The 17,570-nt window shown below is 38.7% G+C and overlaps 1 non-coding gene across 1 annotated transcript; it reads left to right on the top strand.

The window, feature by feature from the left end:
• Positions 1-9,361: 9,361 nt before the first annotated feature.
• On the top strand, positions 9,362-9,465 carry LOC147497305 (small nucleolar RNA R71). The gene has a single exon (XR_015197206.1). It is a non-coding gene; the product is annotated as a small nucleolar RNA R71 (small nucleolar RNA).
• The last annotated feature ends 8,105 nt before the right edge of the window (positions 9,466-17,570 follow it).

Below are 17,570 nucleotides of genomic sequence, written 5' to 3'. Positions count from 1 at the left end.
GATTAAATTTAAACTAAACATGATATAAAGAATTGAAATTTACTTAATTAAACAATAATGAAATCTAATTTAATGACTAAAATGCAATAAGGACAGGAATTAAAATTGGATCTAGAAATGGAAATGACAAAAATCGAAGTTGATAGAAATACTACTTTATTGACCTAATCAAAATGAAGAACAAGATTCCAAGGTTTAATCTAATACAATAATTGGATTTGAAACTACACTTAATCAAAAAATAATTAAATAAAACTAGATCTAGAAGCTATTTTAATGGCTACTTTCTATTCTAAGCTACTTTTATTTTCTAACCTAAAAATCTACTATCCTCTACTAAAAAATCTACCCTTAACAAAGAATTAAGCTTTTTTTTTATACTTTCTGATCCAAAAATCGTGCATGGGCTTGGAGCCATGTTTTGGGCCAGAGAATCAGGCCCAAAACCCAATTCTTTCAGTCCAGAAAGGCCTCTCCAGCTGCAGTTGGCTGCAACAGACTTTCCGTCAACTTTTTCTCCTCTGATTGGGTCAAGGCTTAAACCATTGGAAAGCTCTTTCCGAGCCGGTCGTTTTGACATAAGGTAGGCCCCATTCCGAGGTCTGAGTCCAAAGATATGTCCTTCGGAAGTTCTCACTTTGTGTCTTTGTTTTACGCCCAAGGCCGACTTTTCAGCTTTTGACCGGGCTTTTAGAAAGGCTTTGTCTTCTCGAAACTTGGACTTTAATCACGGAACTCCTTAGTAACCGACCTTTGCTCTTTTATCTCGCTAAAGTGGCACATTTCTGCACATAATGGACTTTGAAGCCTGAAATGCATAAAAACACGTAATCAGTGTTAACTCTTAATTATTACTCACATAATTAACATAAGTGACCAAAAATGGAGTTCTATCTACTTCTCGTTTCGCCGAGTGCGATTGCATTGACCATATGCAACAAGGCCTTAAACCACTAGGAATTCCCTAGTGGACGAGTTATAAATACTCGTGAGAGTTTTCCAGTGAAGGTACTCACAAACTTCATCTATACTACAACGACTAAGAAATAAAACTATTGTTTCCTTATTCATGCTCCAAACTATCTATGCATCTCACTAGCTATAAACAAGAATAACCAAGTAAAAAACCTAAGCTAATATATGCATAATAATCAATCATCTATAACAAATATATATACAATGAGTAATACTATGAAATGCAATAGCAGTCCGTTTTACAAACTTGGAATAAATTTTTTAAGTAGGTTCTCACAATAATAGTCAAGATACAACACTCTGATTTTTCCACTCAAGTTTAAGCTACTCTAATGCTTAGTGGGCACACTTTACCTTACAATCTCAATGACAACAAGGAAGCCGAGTCGATCAAACACATCTGCCACTTACTATCACACTAACCTATTCCTAATTGAGCTAGAGGTTTTTATTAGGTGTTACGGGGATTAGTAGATGGTTTAAGAAGGAAGGAAATGGATATTCAAAAAGGACAAGTCTGAGATAATAGAGTCTTCATATTATGTAACTAGAGAAAACCTTGTTATTTACTTTTACTTCTACACTTTGTTTCCATCCTTAGCCATATTTTTCTTTTTCTTTTCTCTTTTTTTTTCTTTGGCTTTTGACTCCCTTTTATTCTATTTTTGGAGTTTTTATTTTATTTCTATTCTTATTTTTCTTTTCCTTGGATGGAAACTTCTTTTCTTTATTTTCTGAAGCAATTAACTAACTTTTGTTTACACATGTTTTTCTCTTCTTCTTTCTTTCTCATTCTATTCTCAGACTTATTCTAAATTGGGTGGGTTGAATTTTTTTATTTTGTTTTGTTTTTGTAACAGGGTAAAGGATTTGTGGTTTATGGAAGGCTAAAGAAAGGCTCAGAGAGGCGACTAGCGAAAAATAATTCATAGGTTTGAATTTCTGGCTATATCGATCCAGAGAGGGCCTAAATTCTCACTTAGGATATGGCATAGTGATCAAGCAAGTGGACGTGTGATATCTCTATCCGGATTTTACTTCTCCCTTGTGTTATTTCTCAAATGTTTTGCTCATATAAGGCTTTTTAGCTATATTCTCACAGATTTGTAGAATAAGTACTCTAGCCTAGATTTCAGAAACTTATCGCTAACAATCATAGATACTCATGTAATATATTTATAGATAGATGCAAAGATTATTACCTATATATTAACCTAAGTTTCTAAGAATTATTCTTCGATGCAACAAATGACTACGTTGAGACTTCTAGATTGTTAAGAGCATGGAGAAAGAAACAATACCAATATTCCTAAGTGTATAACATAACTTATTTATTTATATTTTTGAATTTTTGAAATTTTAACTAGAAAACAAATGCATATTAAACATATCTATATCCTATCAGATGCCTTAATTACACGCGTGTTTCTATGCCCCCAAACAAAAGCATGCTTTGTCCTCAAAGCAATTAAATAAAGAGGGTAGGAAAAATACCATTGAAGCGCTGAAAATTCGTGAACATCCAGAAAACAAGGTTAGAACGCGTACTAATATAGGAAATAAAACTCCGACACAACTCTATCACGAAGTTCTACCCATTATGGGGTTAACAAGAATGAAATTGCTTGGGACATAAGCGCACACTAACTAGAATGAAAACTTACCTTATCTCCCCGCGATTACTCATCATCTTACTCATCCTCTTCTTCCATAAAGAAGTGAGGTTCCTTTATGCCCCGCCATGCCATGATAATTTGCCGGGCTTCCCGCCATTTATCATCTATGATTGCTAACCTAGTAAGAGCCACTTGGTCCGACGGGGTGTAGGGTGCAACCTCGATGAGGTTGTATCCGCCACCCTTGCCAAGTCATTACGGAAAGATCGAATGATACTATTGGTGGGTCGGACGGTAATCGACCGTAATCCAATCCGTGGAAGCGTGTACAAAAATAGGAAAGAAACATAGCATAATACGGGAAACTAGAACGGGCATAAGGAGGTACTTATGCCTCATGCTATGGGTTCGAGCTAAACTAGACATCAAGGTTCGGGGAAGGTTATGACACATACGTCCCGTGGCTAGAGCAAGGAAGACGCTGCAAGTGGCATCATTCACGTAAGAAAAAACGCCATTCCCCTAAAATGTTTAGCATGATCCAAAACATAACAGTTCCTATGTTCATGGACAAAGCTACCAAAGGCGACGTTATATTCCCTTGGTCCTCGATAATGAAAAATGCCCGCCATACGACTCATGCAAAACTTCGTAAAGTGTAGACATACATATTGTCTACCCAATAGCACCATGGGTCTTGTATTTCAGCCGGGCATAGCAAGTCCAAGAACAAATGCTAGCAAGAACCCGGTAATTTCCATTGGTTCATTATCAATGTTGATGGAGAACACTTGTTCTCCATCCGGTCTTTCAAAGAAAATGCAGTTATCGTGAAAAATAAGATGCTAGAGTCGGAGAATAAAGTGCATCGATCTTACCATAAGCGGCTCCCACCAACGAATGTGATCGCTTTGCCAAAACCAAGCACCATAAGTAGTGCTTTGGAACAAATCTTCGAAGACTGTTCCGTATCAATGTTGGAGATGTCATCTCAAAATTACGCTTTGGAATAGCTGCGAATGATCCGGATACTACGCTAAAAAAAACTGGAAATTTCCCCGGTCCACGAAAGCCGCATGAAAAGCGCTTAATAGGGCGCCGGTCGCGCTCAAGAAATTGAAATTTCCAGTGTTTGAGAACGGTCGCCAAATTCGGCTTGAAGCGGCCTTCGACAAAAAAACTCAGAAAAATATACGAGCCGAAAGTGCCTCCTGTAGAGGGCTGAAAAGTCGCCGGAGTTGCGTAAACTCGAAAATGAGCGACGGGAATCGGGGGAGAAAGGTGAGTGATGGAGTTTAGGTGTAGTGTGAGTTGTGAGGATAGATTGTATCAAGTTTATATAGGTTTAAAGTTGCTAAAATGGATTGGGAAGTTGCCCAAAAAATTAATTACGGCAGTTCCTGAAATCCTAAAATTTCCAAACTGAAAACGGAAACAACTCATTTCCTTGATTCTAATTCAAACCCAAGATCTTTTAGGTTGATTTTATGATAGATCAGTACCTATATTTAATCTAGATTTCATCCTACCATGATACTTATTCATATATATGCCTAAACAGCCATATTTTCACCTTGACTCCATAATAAATTCTAACACGGGGGTTATATAAAAATCATCTTTGAATAGATAAAACCACCCCGAAACAAGTTGGGAAGGTGGGGTCAATATTAAACAACCACGCATAATGAAAATAATCCATTATATTAAAAATAATTCATGCGGAGTACATTTCACTACAAAATTCAACTTACGGAAAGAAACTTACATAAAAATAAATGACAGTAATGAAACTATAAATAAAACATAAAACATCAAACTATACTATCCCTAGCTACTTCGGAACTGGTGGCGGAGGGCACATGGTCCGGAGACTGCTCCTGAGCTCCTGATGGACCAGCACCATTCGTCTTTCGGCGACGGCGCTCGAGTCTCGAGGGTGTATCCTCAGAAGGAGAGTCCCCGTGAGGTGGGAATCGTGTCGATCTCGTCCCCGTAACCGGCACCGAAGCTTCTAGCTCGGCCTCATCTGTTCCCACCTCGCCCTCCTCTCTGGGTACGGAGCTCGGTTATGATGAATCGCTGTTGCTGCCGAAGTCCGGAGGTCTTCACAGATAGTGTTGAGCGAACGCGATGCCTCGATGGATCACAGCCATGCGTTCGCATCGACCAAAGACCTCTCCAAGGCATCCGCGTCAAAACACGCCAAGTCCTCCTCATCCTCCGAGGCATCCCGATTTCCCCACCTGCTCTTCATTATCAGCTCCACCATCCTCTTCTTCTTCTTTCTATCCTCAGCCAATCTCCAAACCCGTTGGACACACTCCTTATAGATCACGAGGGTTACGGAGGAGGGTGATGTATGTCCGATCGATGCCTGAAATGCTCTCAACTTCAAGATGATCTTTGTTATCCAACACAGGGGAGAGGGCAACAGACTTCCCTACTCCCCTAATCATGCTCAAGAAAACTCTAAGATGCAGAACTCATACTTCCGCTCCCGGAGAGTATCCATAAGATGTGGAGGCAGTTCAGCCGATGTCGCCGACCTTCCCTTCCCCTCGATGTTCCGACCCGATCCACCGAAAATGTAGCCGCACCGGGTTGGTCCTAAGGGAAGCCTGTCGAACACAATGCGATCTTGCATTGTAGTCCACTCCAATAACTGTCTCGTGCATCAATGGCTCTACTCCATTATGTTTGGACTCCTGCAGGGTGACATCCAGATGGATTCTAGGCGGAATGCCTAGAATCTCAGCCAACAAACCAGTCGTCACTTTTTTCCTCCTCTTCGCCACAACAACAAAAATCCTCGTCCCTTCCAACTCCCTCGTATCGTAGAACCGTCGGACTAAATCCTCGTGGTAATAGGCTTCAGTCGAGTACCACAAGCTATTCCAGCCTCTTGATCGATCATCTCACACCGTGAGAACGGTAGCGAAGTGGTCGGGCGATAAAAAGCTTGCTCCAAAGAAAATTCGGCGTTGTTGAGCCATTGAAAGTTTGGAATATAGTGGGGGTTTAAATGTGATGTGGTGGTGGGATTTTAATAGACCGGTTGAAGCAAACAAAGTGGTGGTGGTGGAGGTGGTGGGCAGCACCAAAAAATTTGTTATTTTGGTGGATTTTTGGTGATGTAATTTGGTGGTAGTGGTGGTCGGTGGTGTTTGGAGTCGATTTGGGTTGGGTTTTGATTTTGGGCGGGGTAATTTTCGTTTTCTTTTTATTTTGATTTTGTTTTTTTAGGTTTTTGGAGCTTGGGCGTTAATGGCGGATGGAGAAGAAGATGCGACTGTTGGTTAAGGTAAGGGCGCGGGTTGGGCCCAAGCCCAAAATCGAAATTTGTGATTTTTTTTCTAATTTTTCGCGAAACTTCAAATCAAAATTGCCGCTTCGTTACCGGTCCGATTTTTGCGAATGAGATATGGAAATGATCAGGAGAGAATTTCCAATCCAATGATCCATAAAACACTCTATTCTGACCGTGGATGACATATAAGATAGTGGAAAATGCCTCGAAGTGCGTGCATAACGTCGTTATCGCGAACAATTGAACTCTAAATTCATGGATTATGTCAACCCGAATCGTAATACAATAAAAACGGCCTAAGCAACTCTAATGGGACATAAATATTTAGTACAGAAACATTTAACACCCCACCCCAAACAAATTTTTTACAACGGCTTAGAAAATTTGTTTTTAGCAGCTGGTCTTTTAAAGTCGATTCACGAGACTTCCTAGGTTACTATGCTTATTCTATATATATATATATATATATATATATATATATATATATATATATATATATATATATATATATTTTATTTTTTTTTTTTTTTTTTTTTTTTTTTTTAATTTTAAAAGTAAAAACAATAAACAATAAAGACATAATTCACCCCATAGAGAAACATGACTAAAAAAATCCGAGAAAACATGCAAGAGTGGAAAACGTGAATTATGTTTAAACATGAACTTAGGATCCGGTACTTACAGCCACACACTCCATAGGGAGGGCCCGGTTACCTTAATGGTGCACTCACCAATATATGGAAATGAAAGAAAATGCACCAACCACAAAAGTTGAGTCGTTTATAGTCAGATACTCGAGACTTTATCTAGACGTATGTATGAACATGCAGTTTATCATATATCAACCACCGAAATAATTGTGGATCATTCCATAAATAAATATCACAGAAAACATATCCAAACACAATCAAGCACCAAGATTTCCTATGACTCAACCTAGTGAAATGAAAGCGAAGTCGGATAACCCTATTATGTAACCTATCATGCACCTTATTTTTCATTTTTGAATGAGTGGGTGTTCTAGTAAATAAGTGTGGAAAAGTGAATGGTTGTGGAGAATATGGTGGATATGGATAAGTTGTAGAAAGACGACACAAAACAATGAGGATGTGGTTTTAGCACAAAACTCATTCATTGGTGTGTAGGGGACTGCCTCAATTCTGAAAATGAAGGTGCCAAATGGTTTGTCCTTCTGTAGTATTTGTTTACTAGGTGGATTTAAAAAATTATGAAGCACAGAAGAAACAACAGGATTGAGTGCAAACTCGAGATTCCTTTGAAAGGGTGGAAGTAGGGGAATCGAGGTGGAAGTTGTGAAAAGTAGTTCTTGATAGGGTGATTCATCACCTTCTCGAAGAAACTCATCGAATTGCTCATCTAGATTGGTCATATCCTCGTTACTATGATAGTCCTCTACATCTTTGATAAAGTCATCTATCTCATCCTCATCCGTAATATGTGTATCGACTAGTGTAGGGATGGAAATGTTGGAGTCTGAACTTCCAAAGGAAAGAAATTTGGGCATATGATTATCAGGGAACGTGTTGTTGAAATAATCTCGAGCAACGCTCTCGATCATGCTTACCTCTCCATCCATTGACGAATAGGGTAACTGTGTCTTTGTTTTAAAAATATTGACTTCAACAGCAAGATGGCCAAAAGACATGGACATTGAACCATCACGGCAATTAATGAGCGCATTGGCAGTTGCCAGAAAAGGACGCCCTAAGATGATCGGGACAGAGTCGTTAACGACCACTTCGTGGTCGAGGATGACAAAATCGGCCGGATAGTAAAAAAATCCTGAATTTTTACCGGAACATTTTCGGCGACACCCTTTAGGATACTTAATAGACCGATCAGCTAATTGCAACGTCATTTTAGTGGGTTGCATCTCGTCTAGACCTATTTGTCTATACAAATAAAACGGGAGTAAGTTGACACTAGCCCCCAAGTTTAATAACGCGGTCGTCGTATAGGAATCTCCTAAGGTGCATTGTATGCGGTAGGGATCGACCGGGGGTCCTTGTACTTAACAATTCCATTATGTTCGGATAGAGTTGGGAATTGTTCGTTAAAAGGCGCTTTTGGTATATTGGTCTTACGCCTAGTAGTACACAATTCCTTAAGAAACTTAGCATGGTGTGGTAGCTTTTTTATAGCTTCGAGGAAGGGAAGGTTTATAGTTAGATTCTTGAAAACATCCCTAATCTCCTCGTAATTTGTATCCCTAGTTAACATGGCTAATTTTTGTGGAAACGGTGGTTTCTGTCTATGTTTAGCAATGGTATTACCTGGATGTTTAACCGTGGCTTCCTGTTTCTTAGGTTGTGTTGTAACTGGTACCTCTACAGTGGTAGGCTCTTCAGTTTCTATTTCGGTATCTAGTAATATAGCAGGTGTAAGGGCTACTGGTGGGGTAACTATAGGCATAGTTACTTTGTTATCAACCACTCTACCAGAACGGAGAATGGTGATGGCATTTAGCTCACCTACATTTTCATACTCATTACTAGTATTATCGGTTACCTCAAAGGCTGTATTTGTTGTTTTAGGATTAGGTATTTCGTTACCTGGAAAAACACCTTTGGGTTGGGCTTTATCTTGAGCCAACTGTTTGGTTAAATTATTAACGGATTGTAGAAGCTGTTGGTTAGATTGAGCCATGGTTTGGAAAAGTTTTTGGCTCACTTGTATGAAGGTGTCAAGACGATCCGGTTGTGTGGGTGTAGTAGTCACGGGTGGTGTGACTGGAACTATTTCACATGAATTATTTATGGGTGGAATTTGATAGTTATTATTTACCGGAACGATACCTCTATTAGCATTATAATTATTATAATTACCTTGACTTTGTGATTGACCTTGTCGAGGTTGCACTTGGTTGTTATAATTATTAAAATTCCCCTGACCCTGTCCTTGTCGTAGTGGGGCTTGGTTAAAGCTGTGCGTAGGCCTAACATATTGATTATTGTACCCTTGAGGTGTGACGTTTTGGTTATTTCTCCAACCGAAGTTGGGATTTTGTCTCCAAGGGGCGTTAGGTTCACTATTAATGGAACAAGCATGTTCATAGGCTATAGGACAGTGGGAGTCGGGATGCTCAGGGCTCCAACAGAAACTACATGGATTTGAATTTACATTCATGACGGGGATAGGATTTTGTTGAACCGAAATGGCCTCTACCTTTTTAGTGAGTGATTCGATTAGAGTTTTTAGCTCAGGATCGTGTTTAATTTCAAACATACCGGCGGCCTTAACTGTATTAGAAGAACTAGCGGAGCGGTGGATATCGTCACTACCCCCCCAGTTGTTATTTCGCTTAGTTTGGTCCTCTAAAAATTTATAAGCCTCCGAGGCTCCTTTGCTTAAGAAACTACCCCCATTCATTATGTCAAGGACTTCTTTATGGTGGTGTAGAAGTCCTTTCAAAAAGGAACGAACTAACGTGTCTTTCGCTAAGTTATGATGTGGACACTCTATAAGGAGATCGGTGAAACGATTCCAAGCCTCTGAAAATGATTCATGAGGATTTTGTCGAAAGAAATAAATCTTGGAAAGCATCTCATCCGTCTTTAGGGGTGGGTAAAAATGTTCCATAAATAGCTAAACAAGTTTAGCCCACGAGTCCACAGAATTAGACGTTTGGGAAGTTAACCAAGACGCCGCCTTATCGGCTAAGGTGAAAGGGAATACCCTTAATTTAATTTGTTCCGTACCAACCGTAGGATGGTGGAATATTGTTAGGACTTGTTCAATCCTACGCATGTGCTGATAAGGTTTTTCATGGTCTAATCCATGAAAAACGGGTAACAAATTAAAAATATTTGGAGGGATTTGGAAATCCCCCACTGGGTCTGCTAGAACGATGCAAGATTTGGGGCTATCGCCAAGGCTTTGTAGAAGTCGAGAGAGAGTCTCTTTTCTTCCGCCATTATATCGGTGGTGTGTGCTGAAAATAGTAGCTAGAGGTGTAGTGGGTGGTATACTAGATAGACTTGATTGTTGATGTTGTTGTGTATTTACGTTTGGTGTTTTGTTCGCCGCACCTTAACCTCATACAAGGCTAAGACCAACTTAGCTAAACACGCCAACACTCCAAACAATTCGATATACTAGTATAAACCTCTAACAGGAGATGCGAGGTGCGGAAGAAAGAAATACCTGATTGCGTCCTTGCTTCGCTTATGAATAGCGTCTTGTTTACGCTTGTTCAGTGTATATAACATGTTAGAACACTGAAAAATATGAAAGATCAAAGTTCGAATCAAAACTGTCGAAATCCGAAAAAAATTTGCTAAGGGCGCGGGTCGCGCTCAGTGTATCTTAGAATTCCAGAGTTTAAGGGCGGGTCGTGCTCCACATGGGGGTGGGTCGCGCTCGTGGTCCAGTGAATTAAGGCGGGTCGCGCTCAAGGAAGGCGCGCGTGCGTGCTCAGTGTAATTTCTGACCCGGAATTTTTCAACTCTGAAATGGACAACCACAGTATGAATCAAACAAGGGTGGGTGGGTGAAATGGGACTTTAAGAACAGTACTAACACTACGAAAACAATACGAAAGTGAAACTAAGATGGCAGCGGCGCCATTTGATAAACGTAAAAAGATTACTTTTAGTAATGAATAAAGCGATGAAACTCTAAACGCAAGTAAAACTAAACTTGATCTTATGGGTCTATGTTTATCAAAGATTCTACTCTCAATCCTATGAGATATAGTGGAGTAGAGTGATTCGTTCCACTCCTAGTCCTTCCGCATGCTGTGTTCTCACGTGTAAGTGCTCTCTACTTTAAAGTCTAATGAGAGATTTACGAAAAAGGCAACTAGACTACGATGCAACTACCCACGAAATGCAACTAGTCGACGATGTGAATAACTAAGGGAATGCTACGTTAATTCGATGATAAGGAGTTAGAGGGGAATTGATTCCACCTTAACTCGACTTAATCCTATTAACTACAAATCGTCGTAATCCGAATTGAATCGCCCGAGAACAATTGGTTCTTCCTAATCCCTAATTACACATGGCATTTCTACCAATTAATAACTAGCATGTGAACGATTAAACCCATTCTCATGGTGAACTAAACGTTTCTAGAGTGGAAAGAAAATTACGGCCGAATCTACGTTAATCGAATCAAGCTTTCATCAAGGCTTCTCAACCCCCTCTAATGGAGGTTTAGCCGAGAATCATTACGCAATCATTTCCGATTAAATTTAAACTAAACATGATATAAAGAATTGAAATTTACTTAATTAAACAATAATGAAATCTAATTTAATGACTAAAATGCAATAAGGACAGGAATTGAAATTGGATCTAGAAATGGAAATGACAAAAATCGAAGTTGATAGAAATACTACTTTATTGACCTAATCAAAATGAAGAACAAGATTCCAAGGTTTAATCTAATACAATAATTGGATTTGAAACTACACTTAATGAAAAATCAATTAAATAAAACTAGATCTAGAAGCTATTTTAATGGCTACTTTCTATTCTAAGCTATCTTTATTTTCTAACCTAAAAATCTACTATCCTCTACTAAAAAATATACCCTGAACAAAGAATTAAGCTTTTGTTTTTATAGTTTCAGATCCAAAAATCGTGCATGGGCTTGGAGCCATGTTTTGGGCCAGAGAATCAGGCCCAAAACCCAATTCTTTCAGTCCAGAAAGGCCTCTTCAGCTGCAGTTGGCTTCAACAGACTTTCTGTCCACTTCTGCTCCTCTGATTGGGTCAAGGCTTAGACCATTGGGAAGCTCTTTCCGAACCGGTCGTTTTGACATAAGGTAGGCCCCATTCCGAGGTCTGAGTCCAAAGATATGTCCTTCGGAAGTTCTCACGACTTTGTGTCTTTGTTTTACGCCCAGCGTCGACTTTTCAGCTTTTGACCGGGCTTTTAGAAAGGCTTTGTCTTCTTGAAACTTGGCCTTTAATCACGGAACTCCTTAGTAATCGACCTTTGCTCTTTTATCTCGCTAAAGTGGCACATTTCTGCACATAATGGACTTTGAAGCCTGAAATGCATAAAAACAAGTAATCAGTGTTAACTCTTAATTATTACTCACATAATTGGTCTAAAAGTATGACTGTTAAAGGGTTAAAACTATAGTTTTGGGCTCTTATCAGTTGGTCAGATGCAGAACGCATGGCCGTAATTCATTGTGGCATGCGTTCACTCAACACTATCTGCGAATACCTCCGGACTCGACAAGCTACTATCCATCATAACTTCGAGATCCGATCCCAGCGGGAGGACGACCGGTGGGAACAGATGAGGGCCGAGCTAGAAGCTCAGCGCCAGTTCGGGCGGACATGCTTGCACGATTCCCACCTCACGGGGATTCTCCTTCTGAGGACACACCATCGAGGCACGAGCGTCGTCGCTGAAAGACGAATGGTGCTGGCCTATCGGGAGCTCAGGAGCCATCTCCGGACTGTGTGCCCTCCGCTACCAGTACCGGAGTGGTTATGGATAGTATCGTTTGATGTTTCTATTTTTATTTGTAGTTTCATTATTGTTATTTATTTTAATGTAAGTTTAATTCCGTAATTTGAATTTTGTAGTGAAATGTACTTCGAATGAAAATTTTAATATAATGAGGTTATTTTCATTGTGCGTGGTTGTTTAATATTGATCCTACCTTCCCAAATTGTTTGGGGGTGGTGTTATCTATTCCAAAGATTTTTTTATATGACCTCGTCTTAGAATTTATTCATGAGTCAAGGTGAAATTATGGCCGTTTAGGCATATCTATGAATAAGTATCATGGTAGGATGAAATATCGATTAAATAGGTAGATTCTATCATAAATTCAACCTAAAAGATACTAGGTTTGTTTTAGAATCAAGAAAATGACTTGTTTCCGTTTTCGGGTTTGGAAATCTTGGTATTTCTAGAAACTGCCGTAAAAACCTTTTGGCAACTTCCCGATCCGTTTTAGCAACTTAAAACCTATATAAACTTCATACATTCTACACTCACAACTCACACTACACCTAACCTCCATCACTCACCTTTCACTCCCACGATTCCAATGTTTCGTCTCGATTTCCTAGTTTCAAAGACCTCCGAAGCGCCAAGGCTTTCAAGAGGAGCGCACTTCAAGCTTCTGCAATTTTTCAGATTTTTTGTCGAGGCGCTTTTCGGCGCCAAGGTGAGTCGCGACCAGACTCAAACACTGGAATTCAAAATCTTCAGAGGCGCCAGCATTCAAGAGCGCTCTTCATACCGACTTTCGTGGACAAGAAAAATTCCAGTTTTTCTGCGGGGTGTTCCCGGATCATTCACAGCTATTTCAGAGCATAATTTTGAGATGACATCTCCTACATTGATACCGGAACAGTCTTTCGAAGATTTGTTCCAAAGCACTACTTACGGTGCTTGGTTTCGCAACGATCACATATGGAGGCTGGGAACCGCTTATGGTAAGACCTGATGCACTTTATTCTCCAACACTGGCATCTTATTTTTACGATAACTACATTTTCTTTGAAATACCAGATGGAGAACAAGTGTTCTCCATCAACATTGATAATGAACCAATGGAAATTACCAGGTCCTTGCTAGCATTTGTTCTTGGACTTGCTATGCCCGCTGAAATACAAGACCCATGGTGTTATTGGGTAGATAATATGTATGTCTACACTTATGAGTTTTTGCATGAGTCGTATGGCGCAGGCATTTTCTGTATCGAGGACCAAGGGGAATATAACGTCGCCTTTTGGTAGCCTGTCCATGAACATAGGAACTGTTATGTTTTCGATCATGCTAAACATTTTAGGGGAATGACGTTTTTCTTCTGTGAATGATGCCACTTGCAGCGTCTTCCTTGCTTTAGCCACGGGATGTATGTGTCATGACCTTCCCCGAACCTTGATGTCTAGTTTAGCTCGATCCCATAGCATGAGGCATAAGTTCCTTCTTATGCCTGTTCTAATTTCCCGTATTATGATATATTTCTTTCCTGTTTTTTGTACACGTTTCACGGATTGGATTACGGTCGACACAGTAAGACCCACAAATAGTATTATTCAATCTTTCCGTGCAATGACTTGGCAATGGTGGAGGATACAACCTCATCAGGTTGCACCCTACACCCCGTCAAACCAAGTGACTCTTAATAGGTTAGCAATAATAGATGATAAATGGCGGGAAGCCTGGCAAATTATCATGGCATGGCAGGACGCGAAGGAACCTCACTTCTTTATAGAACAAGAGGATGAGGAAGATGATGAGTAATGCGGGAGATAAGGTAAGTTTTCATTCTAGTTAGTGTCTGCTTATGTCCCAAGAAATTTCATTCTTGTTAACCCCATAATGGGTAGAACTTCATTATAGAGTTAAGTCCAGCTTTTATTTCCTATATTAGTACGTTCTAACTTTGTTTTGCAGATGTTCCTGAATTTCACACGTTTCAATGGTATTTTTCCTACCCTCTTTATTTACAATACTTTGAGGACAAAGCATGCTTCTTGTTTGGGGGGTGGGGCATAGAAACACGTGTAATTAATTCATCTATTAGGATATAGATATGTATAATATGCATTTGTTTTCTAGTTAAAATTTCAAAAATTCAAAAATATAAATAAATAAGTTCATGCTATACACTTAGGAATAGTGGTATTGTTTTCCTTCTCTATGCTCTTAATAATCTAGAAGTCTCATGTAGCTTTTGCATTAGAATAATTTTTAGAAACTTAGGTTAATATGTAGGTAATAATCTTTGCATCTATCTATAAATATATTATATGAGTATCTATGATTGTTAGCGATGAAGTTTAAACTCTAGGCTAGAGTACTTATTCTACAAATCTTGTGAGAATATAGCCTAAAGCCTTTTATGAAGCTTAAAACATTTGAGAAATGACACAAGGGAGAAGTAAAATCCAGATAGAGAAATCACACGCCCCACTTGCTTGATCACTATGCCATATCCTAAGCGAGAATTTAGGCCCTCTTTGGATCGATATAGCCAGAAATTCAAACCTATGAATTATTTTCCGCTAGTCGCCCCTCTAAGCCTTTCTTTAGCCTTTCATAAACCACAAATCCTTTACCCTGTTACAAAACAAAACAAAATAAAAAATTCAACCTACCCAATTTAGATAAGTTTGAAAATAGAATGAGGAAGAAAGAAGAAGAGAAAAACTTGTGTAAACAAAGTTAGTTAATGGCTTCAGAAAATAAAGAAAAGAAGTTTCCATCCAAATAAAAGAAAAATAAAAATAGAAATAAAATAAAAACTCCAAAAATAGAATAAAAGGGAGTCAAAAGCCAAAGAAAAGAAAAAGGAAAAAAATATATATATGGCTAAGGATGGAAACAAAGTGTAGAAGCAAAAGTAAATAACAAGGTTTTCTCTAGTTACATAATCTGAAGACTCTATTATCTCTGACTTGTCCTTTTTTGAATATCCATTTCCTTCCTTCTTAAACCATCTCCTAATCCCCGCAACACCTAATAAAGACCTCTAGCTCAATTAGGAATAGGTTAGTGTGATAGTAAGTGGCAGATATGTTTGATCGACTCCGACTTCCTTGTTGTCATTGAGATTGTAAGGTAAAGTGTGCCCACTGCACACTGGAGTAGCAAAACTTGAGTGGAAAAATCAGAGTATTGTATCTTGACTATTATTGTGAGAACCTACTTAAGGACGCTATCCCGAGTTTCAGAAACGAGCCTGCTAGGCATTTCATAGTATTACTCATAGTATTACTCATTGTATATATGTTTATTGTAGATGATTGATTATTATGCATATATTAGCTTAGGTTTCGACTTGATTACTCTATATGCATTGCTAGTGAGAGGAATAGTTAATTTAGAGCATGAATAAGGAAACAATAGTTTTATTTCTTAGTCGTTGTAATATAGATGAAGTTTGTGAGTACCTTCACTGGAAAACTCTCATGAGGCTATAACTCGTCCACTAGGGAATTCCTAGTGGTTTAAGGCATTGTTGCATATGGTCAATGCAATCGCGACTCAAAAAAACGAGTAGTTAGAACTCCATTTTTGGTCACTTATTCTAATTTCTCATCTTTGCTTGAGGACAAGCAAAATGTTGTTTGGGGTGGTTTGATAAGAGCCCAAAAACTGTAGTTTTAACCCTGTAATAGTCATACTTTTAGACCAATTATGTGAGTAATAATTAAGAGTTAACACTGATTACGTGTTTTATGCATTTCAGGCTTCAAAGTCCATTATGTGCATAAATGTGCCACTTTAGCGAGATAAAGAAGCAAAGGTTGGTTGCTAAGGAGTTTTGTGATTAAATGCCAAGATTCAAGAAAATAAAGCCTTTCTAAAGCCCGGTCAAAAGCTGAAAAGTCGACGCGGCGTAAAAATTACAAAGTCAGTGAGAACTTTTCGGAGGTCAGTATCTTTGGACTTAGACCTCGGAATGGGGCCTACCTTATGTCAAAACAACCGACTCGGAAAGAGATTTCCAATGGGTCAAGCCTTGACCCAATCAGAGGAGCAGAAGTAGATAAAAAGTCTATTGAAGCCAACTGCAGCTGAAGAGGCCTTTTTGGACTAAAAGAATTGGGTTTTGGGCCTGATTCTCTGGCCCAAAACATGGCTCCAAGCCCATGCACGATTTTTGGATCTGAATGTATAAAAACCAAAGCTTCACTCTTTGTTAAGGGCAGATAGTTAGGTTAGAAAAATAAAGGTAGCTTAGAATAGAAAGTAGCCATTAGAATAGCTTCTAGATCTAGATTTAATTGTTTTTAATTAAGTTTAGTTTCAAATCCAATTCTTGTTTTAGATTAAACTCTTAAATCATTGATCTTCATTGATTAGATAAATAAATTAGTAGATTCTTATTCAATTCGTTTTCCTGTCATTACAATTATAGATCTAGTTTAAATTCTTGTTGATATCATGTCTTAATTATTAATTAGATTTTAATTATTGTTTAAATTAGATTAGTAAATTTCAATTCTTTATAGTATGTTTAGTTTTAATTTAATTGGAAATGATTGCGTAATGATTCTCGGCTAAACCTCCATTAGAGGGGGGTTGAGAAGCCTTGATGAAAGCTTGATTTGTGTTAGCGTAGGATAGTCGTAATTTCTATTCCACTCTAGAAATGATTAGTTCTCCATAAGAATGGGTTTAATCGTTCACATGCTAGTTATGAATTGGTAGAAATGCCATGTATAATTAGAGATTAGGAAGAACCAATTGTTCTGCATAGCAGTTCAATTCGGATTACGACGATTCGTCGTTAGCAAGTTAAGTTGAGTTAAGGTGGAATCAATTCCCCCCCTAATTCCTTATCATAGAATCGACGTAGTATTCCCATAGTTGTTCTAATAGTCGACTAGTTGCATCTTGTGGGTAGTTGCATCGTAGTCTAGTTGCCACTTCGTAAATCTCTCATTAGACTTTAGAGTTAAGAATACTTATACGTAAAGAACACAGCATGCGGAAGGACTAGGAGTAGAACGAATCACTCTACTCCACTATATCTCATAGGATTGAGAGTAGAAATCTTTGATAAAATATAGACACATAATCTAGTTTTAGTTTACTTACGTTTTGAGTTTCATCATTCATTTCGTAGGTAAACATATCAATTTTATCGTTTATCACTTGCCTGTATGCTGTCGCAGGGAAAAACTCAAGGTCCAGCGCTTTTAGCGGGGCTCTCGTGT

Source organism: Coptis chinensis, chromosome 5 (assembly GCF_015680905.1).
Source record: "Coptis chinensis isolate HL-2020 chromosome 5, ASM1568090v1, whole genome shotgun sequence".
NCBI classification, from domain to species: Eukaryota; Viridiplantae; Streptophyta; class Magnoliopsida; order Ranunculales; family Ranunculaceae; genus Coptis; species Coptis chinensis.
The sequence above is the reverse complement of the archived record's forward strand: the minus strand, read 5'-3'. Positions and strand labels throughout refer to the sequence as shown.